The following is a 12,468-nucleotide window of genomic DNA, read 5'->3' on the forward strand; positions in this document are numbered from 1 at the left end:
ATTAGCAAAAAATGTTGGCCAGTTCAGGATACAGTACCCCCTCTGTATACAACATGTTTCCCCTCAAGGTAAGTTCTATTTGAATTTTTCTTCTAAGGGCTCCAGAAATATTTCCTCATTTTTGCTCGCCCCTGCAATCACCAGCTTCTTGAAATCCACGGTAAATGTAGTAACCAAAGTAACACTGACCATCTTGCTGGTTTTCCTTGTCTTTGGGCAAGGCTCTAGATTGAGGTGTGACAGCGTGGTAAAAAGGGCAGGGAGTTCTGGCTGAACAACTGGCCTGTGGCATGGTCAGTAATGAAGCCATTTTAGCTGGAAGTTGTCTACTTTAAGGATTATTTCTGTTCTTTACCTGGTGGGGATAAATTAAAAAAAAAAAAAAAAAGACAGCTATGCTTTTAGAAAATGGACTTTGGAAAGTAAGCTCCAGCAATCCTAAGGGGCATCAGGGAAATTATACTCATTTCCCCCCCCAGGCTCCAACAGTGAGGGACCATGACAAATGTTCTTGGGAAAAAGATGCTTTGGAAGGTTGTCTTTCTACCTGGAACTTTCAATTTTAAGATGCTACTAGAATGTACTTATTATTTGCCAGTTTATTTGAAAGCTATTCGTTACAAGCCCTTCTGTTTCTCCCCCCAAACTCAGAAGAATATTAAAACTTTTTGCATAATGTTTCCCTTTTTAGGTCTTTTGCAAAACAGCATGAGCAAGAACATCACTTTTTTTTGGAATAAAATGTGTGTATGGGTGAAGGGAAGGAGTCTGGATACCCTGCACATTTATTTCTCAGTCTTGTCATAAATATTAGCATATAAGATAAAAAACAATGCTGCCAAACACTCACCACCAGAGAATTCTTCAAGAGGAGTTATACTGGGGCAAAAAGCTAGTTGTCAATTATGATGGAATGTAAAAGTTTTTAATGCCTTTAGATCGATAGAACACCAGGAAGTGGCAAAATGACAACCATAATAAAAAAAAGAAAAACACAATTCCAACATGCTCCCGAATTTCTAATTGTGTCAGATTTTAGATAAGTTTTGACATCTTTATTTTTATTTATTTATTTATTTATTTGCGGTACGCGGGCCTCTCACCGCTGCGGCCTCTCCCGCTGCGGAGCACAGGCTCCGGACGCGCAGGCTCAGCGGCCATGGCTCACGGGCCCAGCTACTCCGCGGCAGATGGGATCTTCCTGGACCGGGGCACGAATCTGCATCCCCTGCATCGACAGGCGGACTCCCAGCCACTGCGCCACCAGGGAAGCCCTGGTTTTGGCATCTTTAAAACCATAAGGTACTAGGAAGCTGTATAAAGCAACAAGAATATTTTTTTAAAAATTCTGAAGTGATCTAGGAGTTCTAATTGTGTCAGATTTTATACGATTTCTGTGTTTTTTAGGGAAGATAGCGTATACTTAATAAACATACATATGATTCACTAAATATTTGTGGTCATGTGTTGGTTGGATGAAAGACTAGGAAGGAAGTGCATATTTTAAAGCATATTACTGTAGTTATAATTTCTGGGACCGTGCACTGAAGCACAATTTTACTCATGAAGCAAAAGTAAGATGATTTTTTTTTTTTTTTTTTTTTTTTTTTTGCCAGCTAGTTCTGTACTAAACAAACGCTTCTGGCAGTGGTAATAACGTTGTGAACACAAAACTTTCTCTAACATGCCTGACAAATGCCTGATTGTCCAGGAGAAGCCATCTGTATGTTTCTGAGAGCGTGTAGGATGCTGTGTCCCTATTTGTCATACAGGATTTTCTGCATAGGGGTGGAGGCGTTCTCTAATGCATTTCTTCAAGTGCTGATTTCTCTATAGATAATCAGTAGACAGATCCTCCAAGAGAGCCACGCAGCATGGAATTCTTAAACCAACGGCAAGCCTGCCGGCTCTGGGTGTGTAAACTGTGAAATAAAAGACGGAGGGCGAAAGTGGCAAACACGCTCAGGGGCGGCTCTCTTTCTCAGACTCAATAATACTCTTGAAGTGGTGGCTTAACATGTTGAAAATGATGTGAAACTTTAAGAGCAACAAGTTAAATAGATGGTGAGGCTCCGGGGATTTGTAAAAGGATGCGGACCTTTCTAGTGCAGATTAGTAGGTCATCAGTTCAAATGCAGCTGTGCTCAGCCATGACAGTCACCGCCGGGGATGGCTGCAGAGGCCAGCTGGGAAGCGGGCGGGTGCTCTGGGTTCCCTTGCAGACAGCTGGGCAGTTGCAACCCGGAGAGGAGAACCACCATTTGCAACTGGCACTCACGGAAGCTTGAACCTGCCAGAGAGCCCCTGCGCTGCTGAGCTCCACTGCCCGTCGCTGTATTAACGCCTCCCCAGGGCTCTGCCCGCCGGGAGGTGTGCTGAGAGAGAACCTGACCTGTGACTCTGTGAGCTGCACCAATTCCAGCTGCCCCGAGGAAACCCTTTCATGCATGAATCCAGCTGTCCAGAATCGTGCTGGTGTGCAGAGGACTTGGTGGGGTTCGACTCCTGTCTTTGAAAAAGTCACGCAGCTCTGAGTTTCCTCCAGGTCCCTGTCCCACCCCAAATGTACGTCCGGGAGAGTCTCTGCGGGGTCCCTTGATTTGACTTGGTTGCAGTAACAGTTGCAGAAAGGTACATATCATGCTCACAGAGCCTCCAGTTCTCTGACACCGTATTCAGGACTGCAGCTGTGTTGGCACCTAGTTAGTACCCAGGACTCGGTTTCCCATGAAATAAAAACGTTTTTCAAAGACAGGAAGGTAATTACATTTCGGGCAGTCAGGTGAGGATTATGCTATTCAAACAAGTCCTGGGTACAGGCAGGTACCAGCTACCTGGTCCACTTGAGTTGGAAAGACTGAGAAGTGGGATGTTATCTTTCTGTGATCTCCCCTCCCCTCCCCTCCAATGTCCACCCAGTATGGGATGGAGATGCTGAGGGCTGAGAGGAGGCAGCTGTGGTTGGGTCTGAGGTTCTGGGAACGTGGGTTGCAGTCCTGGATCTGCCGAGAAGAATCCTGGCTGGTCCCATAAGCTCTTTAGAACCTCAGTTTCCCCCTGAATAAAACTAGGACGTTGCACTAGGAGGATTTCTGAGCTGTGCAGTGGTTTCCACGGTGCTATTTTAAAACAGTTTGAATTCTTCAGAAGACAGCCATTATCAAAATATAAATCATTATGACTAGAGCCATTAATAGTAACTAAATTATATAGGCTCAAAGTGAATGAGCAAAATTTGTTCATTCTGTAGAAAACTGGGAATATGTTGATAAGTGTAGAAAGCAAAAACCACAATGACGTTTAAATTAAGATTGCTTTGTGAATTGCATGCGTAAGACAAAGACGGCCTAGAAGATAGTGAAAGTAGCTATAAGTGAATGGGAGAAATATGGGTGTGGCTTTTTATAGAAAATTTTTCTAACATTTTATATACTGCATTCATTATTTTTCTCAACCACTAAAAACAGACTTCCAAACAGCTTTTCTCTTTAAATTTACTTTATGGAGGTAGTCACGCTGCCTTTAGAAAAGCTTTATTAGGCTTCACTTACTACATTATCTTGAAAACAGTGCATTTATATGCCTATGGAGCTACCTCCCCTGACCCCAAGCACACAAAACAAAAAATATAGATGCCTGCTTTTGTCAGTCCCTATAAGTAAAGGAGGCAGAGATAGTAAATCGAGAAAGGTGGCATGTTACATTACCATAACGTACCAGAAACCCAAGGTGAGGATAAAAGTCCTATTTATCAATCCCCCAAGAGCTATGGTTCTGTGGATTTTCGTGTCTTCAGCATTACTGGAGTTTAGATAATTCCAGAATTTGATGCTTTATCTTAGAACTTTATCTTTGGAAGGCTTTTTAGTAAAACTAAGAAGCAGAGTCTAGAAGGTGGGAGCCTGATGGGGAACAAAGGTAGATGAGTGGAAGGTGTGGAATATCTAGACCCCGAATAGCAACAGAAGGCGGGGAAATGTTGACTCATAGGGAATGCTCATTGTCTCCACATCCATTCACTTGTCTGCAACCTGTAGCCCTGGCAACACCATGTGACTTCTGTCTAGTATATTCTCCCAAATGCCAGTCCAGGTCAGGAATCCATTTGTCTGATTTTTAAACTACATATTTAGCTGCAAATAACGCAGCAATCTGGATGATGTTATTTGCACTAATTGTATTTCTTTTCACCTTTAAGAAGTACGTTTCTCCTTCTCTCTCTCTGTTTCTGTCTCTCTCTTATATATGTGTGCATGTATTTATTATTAGGTACCCGTCTTTGTAGAAAATATAATCATGGCTTCTTAGCACTAAAGTGAACCAGAGTATTATTGTGGTGAAGAATATATAGCATTTCTTTCTTTTTTTTTTAATTCAAAAGTTAAAAAAAAACATTCTGGGTTTCTAAGGTTAATAGGAGACAGAGAAGTGTGACTAACATTTACTGAAACCTTCCCTATTCCAGGCTCTGTGCTATGTGCTTTAAGTGTTTCATCTCATTACCCCTCATGCCCCTGAGATGGACGTTGTTCTCCCCAGTATACAGATGAGGTGACTTGCTCAATGTCACAGAACTGGGAGTCAAGCTACACCTGAAATGGGTAGTGAGGTGGGGACTGTACACTTTGCAGTTTAAGAGAAAATCGGTAGCTTTCTTTGTTGAAAAAAAAATGGATCTTACATTGCTCTTAAGACACCACCCAGCTGCTGATGGAAGAAAAATAAGTATTTGTCAGTTAAGGAGAACTTGAAAGAGAATGAGTTAGACTGTAAAAGAGTGCTGAAATCAGAGACAAAATTACTTCAGCACATCAGACTCGTGCATAATAAAGAAAGTTACGTATATGAGTCCTAGTGTATGAATTTTGGCTTGGGAATGTGAGAAATTCGGGGTGGAAATTGTGGGCAGGGCTTCCTTGGAAAAGGCCTCTTTACTTTCCTCTATCTGCCCCCTCACTGAAGCCTGGTTTGCCTACCGCCCCCCCCGCAGCCCCCCAGCAGAAGCTCCCAGCGCACCCTGCGCTTCTCATTTGCAGAACCCATCACCCTTCTAATTACTCTTCCCCACCTGTCTTCCCGGCTGTGTTGGAGACACCAGGAGTGCTGGGACTGTCTCTCTTCTTCACCACCCAGCACTCTGCATGTAGGACCTGAGGCAAAGCTGCAAATGGAGGCCCTTGGCCTTGGTCCACTCTCCTTTCTCCTCTACCCCCAAACACCCCAGCCTTACACTCAAGCTTCATCCTCCTCTCCCCACCATAGCTAGTCCTTTGGCTCCTCCTTAGGGCTGTTTGGACTGGGAATTCTGGGGTCTTGGGTACCTGGAGCCTGGCTTAGAAAGGGGGGAATGGGCCAGAGCAAGCCCTCTACATTGCGGGGTCCGGGGAGGGGTAGCGGTCGTCGTGGTCTAAGGGGGATGTTGCCAACACTCCAGAAACACTGTTGAATGAATGATTATCAATTAATATACTGAAGCAGAGCTACAGGGAGATAGCATTAAGGTGACCTCTGGAGCTTGAATAGCGGGAGGCCGTGCAGGTGTTCAGGAGTCCCTGAAAGAGAAGGCAGAGTCTGAGGGGCTGTGGTACCCCCGAGTGGAAAGCTCACTGTAATTTATTGTACTCTTGCTATTATTTTTCATTACTTTTCTATAACCTTTAAGGGCATTCATTGCAGAGAAAGTTCCATCTACCTGGGTGTCTAATAAGGAGATAATCTCAGGCCTTCTCAGCAATGACTCAAACCAATAGAAGCTGGATCCCTGAGAAATGACCTGGACCCTCAGGTTCTTTCCTTTTCTGTCTCCGGGAATTTCTAGATCCACATGGCATTTCTAACTCATTCCTGACAATGCGGATAAAATTCAGATTACAAGTGAAATTGTAAGGCAAGGTAAATGCCTTCTGTGTCATGTTGACCCAGCAGGGTCTATGGGGTAGAGGCCAATCAAACTGGTCCAGCCTAATAAAACAAATATAAAACCCAAACAGAAATCTTGGCTATATGAAAACAAAATAATCCCTCTTACAACTAGACCATTACTGCATGTGGTTTTGAAATTAAAGTTCAGGGATAGTGTGAAACCAGGGGGAGAATCTTCATGAAGTAGTAGAGAAAATTCCTGGAGATGAATTAGAACTCCATTCATTTTCCTTGATTCTTTTACCTTAAGAATACAAGAATGATTCTGAGAGATTCAGAATGGACTTCACTTATAGAAGGAGAAAAACAAGAAGGGAATGTATATTCAGTAGACAGGAACTCCATTAAAAACAGAATTGACAATTACTTAGAAGTCAGGAAGCCAAGTTTAAAATCAATACATTGTTTGAGCAGGATACTGGGCTGTAGTGTCAAAGTAGGAAGCATTATCAAAGCTGCATTTACTTCGCATCAGTCCTTAAGTAGTCTGGTCAGTGCTGAAACATCAGAGAGAGGAAGGTCTGTAAGCAGAGCTACAATCTGACCTAAACCTTTACACTCTACTAACCAAAACTTATGGTATAGGACAAGGCTGAAAATCAGGTTTAAGTAGTTTTTATACTCACATTTGTTTGGTGTTTTTTTTTTTTTTTTAGATGTTGGGGGTAGGAGTTTATTAATTTATTAATTTATTTTTGCTGTGTTGGGTCTTCATTTCTGTGCGTGGGCTTTCTCTAGTTGTGGCAAGCGGGGGCCACTCTTCATCACGGTGCATGGGCCTCTCACTATCGTGGCCTCTCTTGTTGCAGAGCACAGGCTCCAGACGCGCAGGCTCAGTAGTTGTGGCTCACAGGTCTAGTTGCTCTGCAGCGTGTGGGATCCTCCCAGACTAGGTCTCGAACCCGTGTCCCCTGCATTAGCAGGCAGATTCTCAACCACTGCGCCACCAGGGAAGCCCCCATTTGCTTGGTTTTAACCTAACTGTAAAAGAACATCTCCATCCGTGGCCTACCCCCAACCGTAGAATAAACAGCGTATAAGTATAAACAGGAACAACCACAGAACTGGGTCCCTTGTGTCCCACTCAGATTCTTGGTGGCATTGCACAACACAATCTGCATGTTATTAAAGGGGAAGTCTAAAACAAAGCGGGATTTAAATCACATGAAACGAATTTTCAACATCTCTGCCTTAGTTTGGGAGAAATTCAATGTCATCCCCATATGTACATCACTGAAGAATAATTTCGGCTTATTCAGCTGAATGCACAGGAATATATTTAATTTGTGGAAGAATTCACTGTCATTTGCATGATGGTTATCCTGTCAAGGAGGTGCTCAGGAAGGCGTACTCTGATAGAAAGTCAAGCCAGATTGCTGGAATGGAACCACGGAGAAGGAACCAAGTTTCTTTTCCCAATGTTTGGTACAAAGCCTGTTCCCATTCGTTTTAAATTACTAAGAAAAGTAAACATTTTGGTAAATGCCTCCGAGAGATTTATAGATGACCCTAAATGCAATCTACTTGGTGACTGACTCAATTTTAATTCCTTTGGTTCTTGGTTGCGGAAAGGGCAACACTGTTACCGCTTGCCTGGTCAAAGGTTACATTTCCTGCCCTCCATCAACCCGGCCTGGACATCTGAGTGTTTTTAGATACTAGTCAGGTCACCTTCCAAGGGGAATCACTCACGCTAACCATCTGATTAAGGGGCCTCTGTAATGAATACTGTTAGCAGGTATGCAATTAGCCAGCCTCTAGCTTTCCCAGTTTAATGAAAGGCGAGTTAGATGCCTGTGAGGGTAAGAGCTCAGTGAGCAAAGGCACCTGGGAGCTAGAAAGTTCCATAGCCATCCTTCTTTTTAAATATTTTTTATTGTAACCACATTTTAATTAACCTTTTAAAAACGGTGTCATACAAGGTTTTTTGTGCTCACATCACAGGGGATTTGGAAACTCAGAGTGCCGCTTTGGGGTCCTTGTTTCTCCAAAGAGGTTTCCACAAGCCCAGCTTTAATCATCCACTTGCATCCCACAGACATGCCCGTGGCAGTGTTCTGGGTGCTCCTTCCCTGATGTTTCCATTAACAGAGAAGTTTCACTGAGTGCTTACAAGGCCAAGCCCTGCCTTAAGCTCTTTACTTGCTGAAGACTCATATTATTGCCTTTTCACACAGGAGGAAACTGAAGCACAGTGAAGAGACTTGTCTAAGCGAGGGAGCAGTGGAGCCAGGATTTGGACCCAGGCAGCTTAGAACCTGTGCACTAAACCATGACCCAGATTGGGCCAGAGCAAAAGGGTGAAGCCCTCGAAAGTCATTCTGGGATCTCCAAAATCCTCCTTCTGCTTCTTTGCCCGGAAGCAGCCGTCTCCTGGCCCTTAGTTACTAACTGGACATGAACCACCACCACACCTCAAAGCAGAGATCTACCATCGTAAATGACCATCCCCTAAACTCAGCATATGCCCCAGGGTGATACTGTTCAGGGATGTTCATTTGCTAGCCTGCTCAGTGGAGCTTGGATCCCCGACTGCAGTAATTAGTTCAGGAATGGGTCCATGGCCCAAGCTAGTCTGATCAGAGTTCATCCAAGTCCTTTTTTTGTTTGTTTTTTTGAAGCTAAGAGAAAGGAGGGTGGCTTTCCTGTGGACTTGAACCTGGTAGGAAGGAACAGCTGCACCATTGTGGACCACATGGAGCCTGAGCAGGGCATAAACAATGCAAGAAAAGCAGAGCTCAGCTAAGAGCCGGGCAGGGCTGGGCCCTAGGGGCATCCTGAAGTCCCAGTCCAGCTGGGTCTGACTCAAAAAAAAAAAAAAAAAGCAACGCGTGAACATGAGAAGACAGAAATGTTTCCATACGTTCGGAGTACATCGCGGATGACAGACACGCCAATGAGTTAAGTGGGGTGGCCAAACGCAACTTTTTGGATCTCTTCAGTTTTGTTTGTTTGTTTGTTTGTTTTGCGGTACGCGGGCCTCTCACTGTTGTGGCCTCTCCCGCTGCGGAGCACAGGCTCCGGACGCGCAGGCTCAGCGGCCATGGCTCATGAGCCCAGCTGCTCCGCGGCATGTGGGATCTTCCCGGACCGGGGCACGAACCCGTGTCTCCTGCATCGGCAGGCAGACTCTCAACCACTGCGCCACCAGGGAAACCCCTCTCTTCAGCTTTGAGCTAAGCTCCTAAGACTTCACCTGATCAGTAGAAGCAGGTGGGGAAGGTATTTTTTGGTAGGAGTGAAATAGCGCTAGCTTAAACTGGTTTTGCCTCCTTAAATAGGTTGCTGATTAATCAAATTGAAACAGCACCAGCTTAAACTGGTTTTGCCTCCTTACATAGGTTGTTGATTAATCAAACCTTGAGTTATTTTACACGGACCACACTTTACACGTGCAAGATTGGAACTCATGTCTCCAGGATGACCCCGGAACCAAGAATCTTTAGTCTACAGAACGTAAAGAATAGAAATGTTGTCACTAGAGCCCTTTACAAAGTGAAAAGTCCTTCAGTAAGGAAAATCTGGCTTCCAGCAGCACGAGTAGCTCATATGGACTAATCGAAGACTAACCAATCAGCTTCTGATTTTGAAATTCCCCTAACCCTTAAATTTCTCCCGGAAGCCCGGATCAGGGAGACAGATTTGAGAGCCTTGCCTCCTGTCTCTTTGCTGGTCGGCCTTGCAACAAAGCTCTTTCTTTTCTCAAAAGCTGGTGCCATAGTCTTGGCTTCTGTGAGTGTGATCGGGCAGTGAGCCCTTGCTCAGTACCTGGAGCACCGCAATGGACAAGTTGAGGTGTCACTTTATTCTGGGTCTCTGGGGTTGGGTGATGGAAACTGGGGTTGGAGACAGGTTTACACTGTACCCTTATTGGGAAAGGAGGCCTATCATGAGGTTGTTGATAAAGTCCTGGAAGGATATTTGGAGGGGCTTGCTTAGGATGGCAAGTGGGAAAATATGGAAAGGGTGAAGCCAAAGAAAGGGGGATGACCTTTCTGTCTCTGCTGCCCGAGGAGAGTGTTCCATTGGGATGTGAATCAGATTGGGTTTTATTCATATTCCCTTAGGGTCTGGCACTCTGGGGGTATGGATACATATTTATTGAATGAATGAGGGTGGGAGGGAAGAAAGGAAGAAAGGAAGCTGATTAAATTGGGGGGGATGCTTCAGAAGCAAGAGAAGATAATAGCTATTGATCAGTGGCTGGAGGCTATGGAGAGTTTACGAAGATTCAGCATGGAGTAAAGTGAAGAAGTCATTAACTAGACGGGAATTGTGGTTTCTTTTTGCTGTGGCGGAGATGGAAGTTAAGCTGGAGGGGCCGGATCTTTTTGACTCGGATGCCCTGGTTACACCAGATCTTCAACTTCCCCACCAATCAATATTCATATCCTTTATGCTCCCTGCTTCCCCTCTCATGGAAGTAAACACATCAGGAGCTGAATTCCAGGTGCCTTGTTCCCCAGAGAGACATTTGCTTTAGTATAAAAGTTCTTTTTCATGGAATACCCAAGTATTCTTTAAATCTGCTTTGCAGCCTCAGCAGTTTTTTCCCCCTAACCTGTTTAGGGTCTTTTGTAGACTTGCCTTCTCTCTTCAAAGGGCATTTCACTTTTCTCTGAACATTTCCTAATACACCTGAACAAATCAGTTAAAAGAAAAAGTTGCCTTGTTGTTTCCGACAGATTCTGTGACTTCACAGGTTGAATCTCTTCCTATACACATCTTAAATCAACACTCTCCCTTCTGCTTTCCTCGTTCCTCTCAGGGCAGGAAATGTTCTGGGAGATGGAGTCCCTCCCCCAGGAATTCCCAGACTGGCCACGGCAACAGGTCCTCTGATCCCCCCCTAGGCTGATGGCTCCGTGCTCAGGGCTCAGCACTGCTCCAGTGATCCCGGAAATGGAATTCCTTTCCCAAGCTGGAGCCCTGAATTTACCTCTTTCTTCTTGCATTACTTCATAGATAGATAATCTGAGTTAATTCCTTCAGGGTTTTTATGCATTTAGCCCTTGCCTCTTAATTCTGCTGCCATTCTCCACTTAAATACCCAAGGCAAATTCCCTAAGCTTGTTCCAGTTCTGATTCTGGTTTTCTTGCATAAAGATAGAGTTGCATTAAAGATAGTTTCTTTCGGTGAGGCTCCTATGCACATATATTTTCTCCTATATTCAAAGGTTGAATGTCATTTATTATTATTTTTAAAATTTATTTTGGCCGCACCGGGTCCTAGTTGCGGCATGGGGGATCTTCATTGCCGCATGCAGACTCTTAGTTGCGGCATGCGGGATCCAGTTCCCCGACCAGGGATCGAACACGGGCCCCCCTGCTCTGGGAGTGTGGAGTCCCACCCATTGGACCACCAGGGAAGTCCCTAATGTCATGTTTTTATAATGCCGATTTTTTTTTTTTTTTTTTTTTTTTTGCGGTACGCGGGCCTCTCACCACTGTGGCCTCTCCCGTTGCGGAGCACAGGCTCCAGACGCGCAGGCTCAGTGGCCATGGCTCACGGGCCCAGCCGCTCTGCGACATGTGGGATCTTCCCGGACCGGGACACGAACCCGTGTCCCCTGCATCGGCAGGCAGACTCTCAACCACTGCACCACCAGGGAAGCCCCCAAATTCTTTTTAACTGAGCTTTACGAAATGAACCTTTGCTTTCTGTTTCTTTCAGCTCCCTTTGGAGAAAGAACTCTCACAGCGTTTAGGAGTAAGGATGCTTAGACCAGGGAGTGAAAATACTAGTTTTCCATTTCCCTTGTCTTTTGGGGAATAAAAAAATTGGGATAGGAACATTCTGAGGGCTGTCAAGAAACAGCTACTTCTATAAATCAGTTCTTTAGGCCCTTAATATCTGTGACATTTGTCTTTCCAACTTGATTGTAAACTCTTTGCAAGTGGGGACTGGTTCTTCCTTTCTTTTCCTTCTCCTCCACACTGGCTAATTTTGCCAACAGACTCTCCATATTGTGAGGGAACCCTTCACATGTGTAGCTGGCACCGGGTTAAGGTAGCTACTAATTCCTGTGGTGTTGGCTCTGTTTGTGTGTTGAAATTAACATCTTAAAGAATTTCAAAAATGAATTTATGAATGTGTTGGTATGTCCCCTATAATTAGGATATTTTTGGCCACAAATGTCAGAAAACCCAATTCAGTGATGTAAACAATAAGTGAGGTGTTCCCAGGACATTTGCAATTGACCTGTGTTTTTCTATCCTAACTATTAACACCTCTTTCACTCTAAAAAGTGCCCAGATTTGGATGATAAAGTGTATGTTCATCTGTATTAGTTTAATAGCTGATGTAACATATTACCACAAACTTAGTGTCTTAAAACAGCACAAATTTGTCATCTTACAGTTTTGTAGGTTAGAAGTTCAACATCAGTCTCACTGGGCTAAAATCAAGGTGTTGGCAGCTTCCTTCTGGATGTTCTAGGGGAGAATCTGTTTCTTTCTTTGCTTTTTCCAATTTCCAGAAGCTGCCTGCATTTCTTGGCTTGTGGCCCCTTCATCCAGCAATGTCCTGCTGAGTCCTCCTCACAC

This window comes from Mesoplodon mirus (genome assembly GCF_964341445.2).
Source record: "Mesoplodon mirus genome assembly, chromosome: 8".
NCBI lineage: Eukaryota > Metazoa > Chordata > Mammalia > Artiodactyla > Ziphiidae > Mesoplodon > Mesoplodon mirus.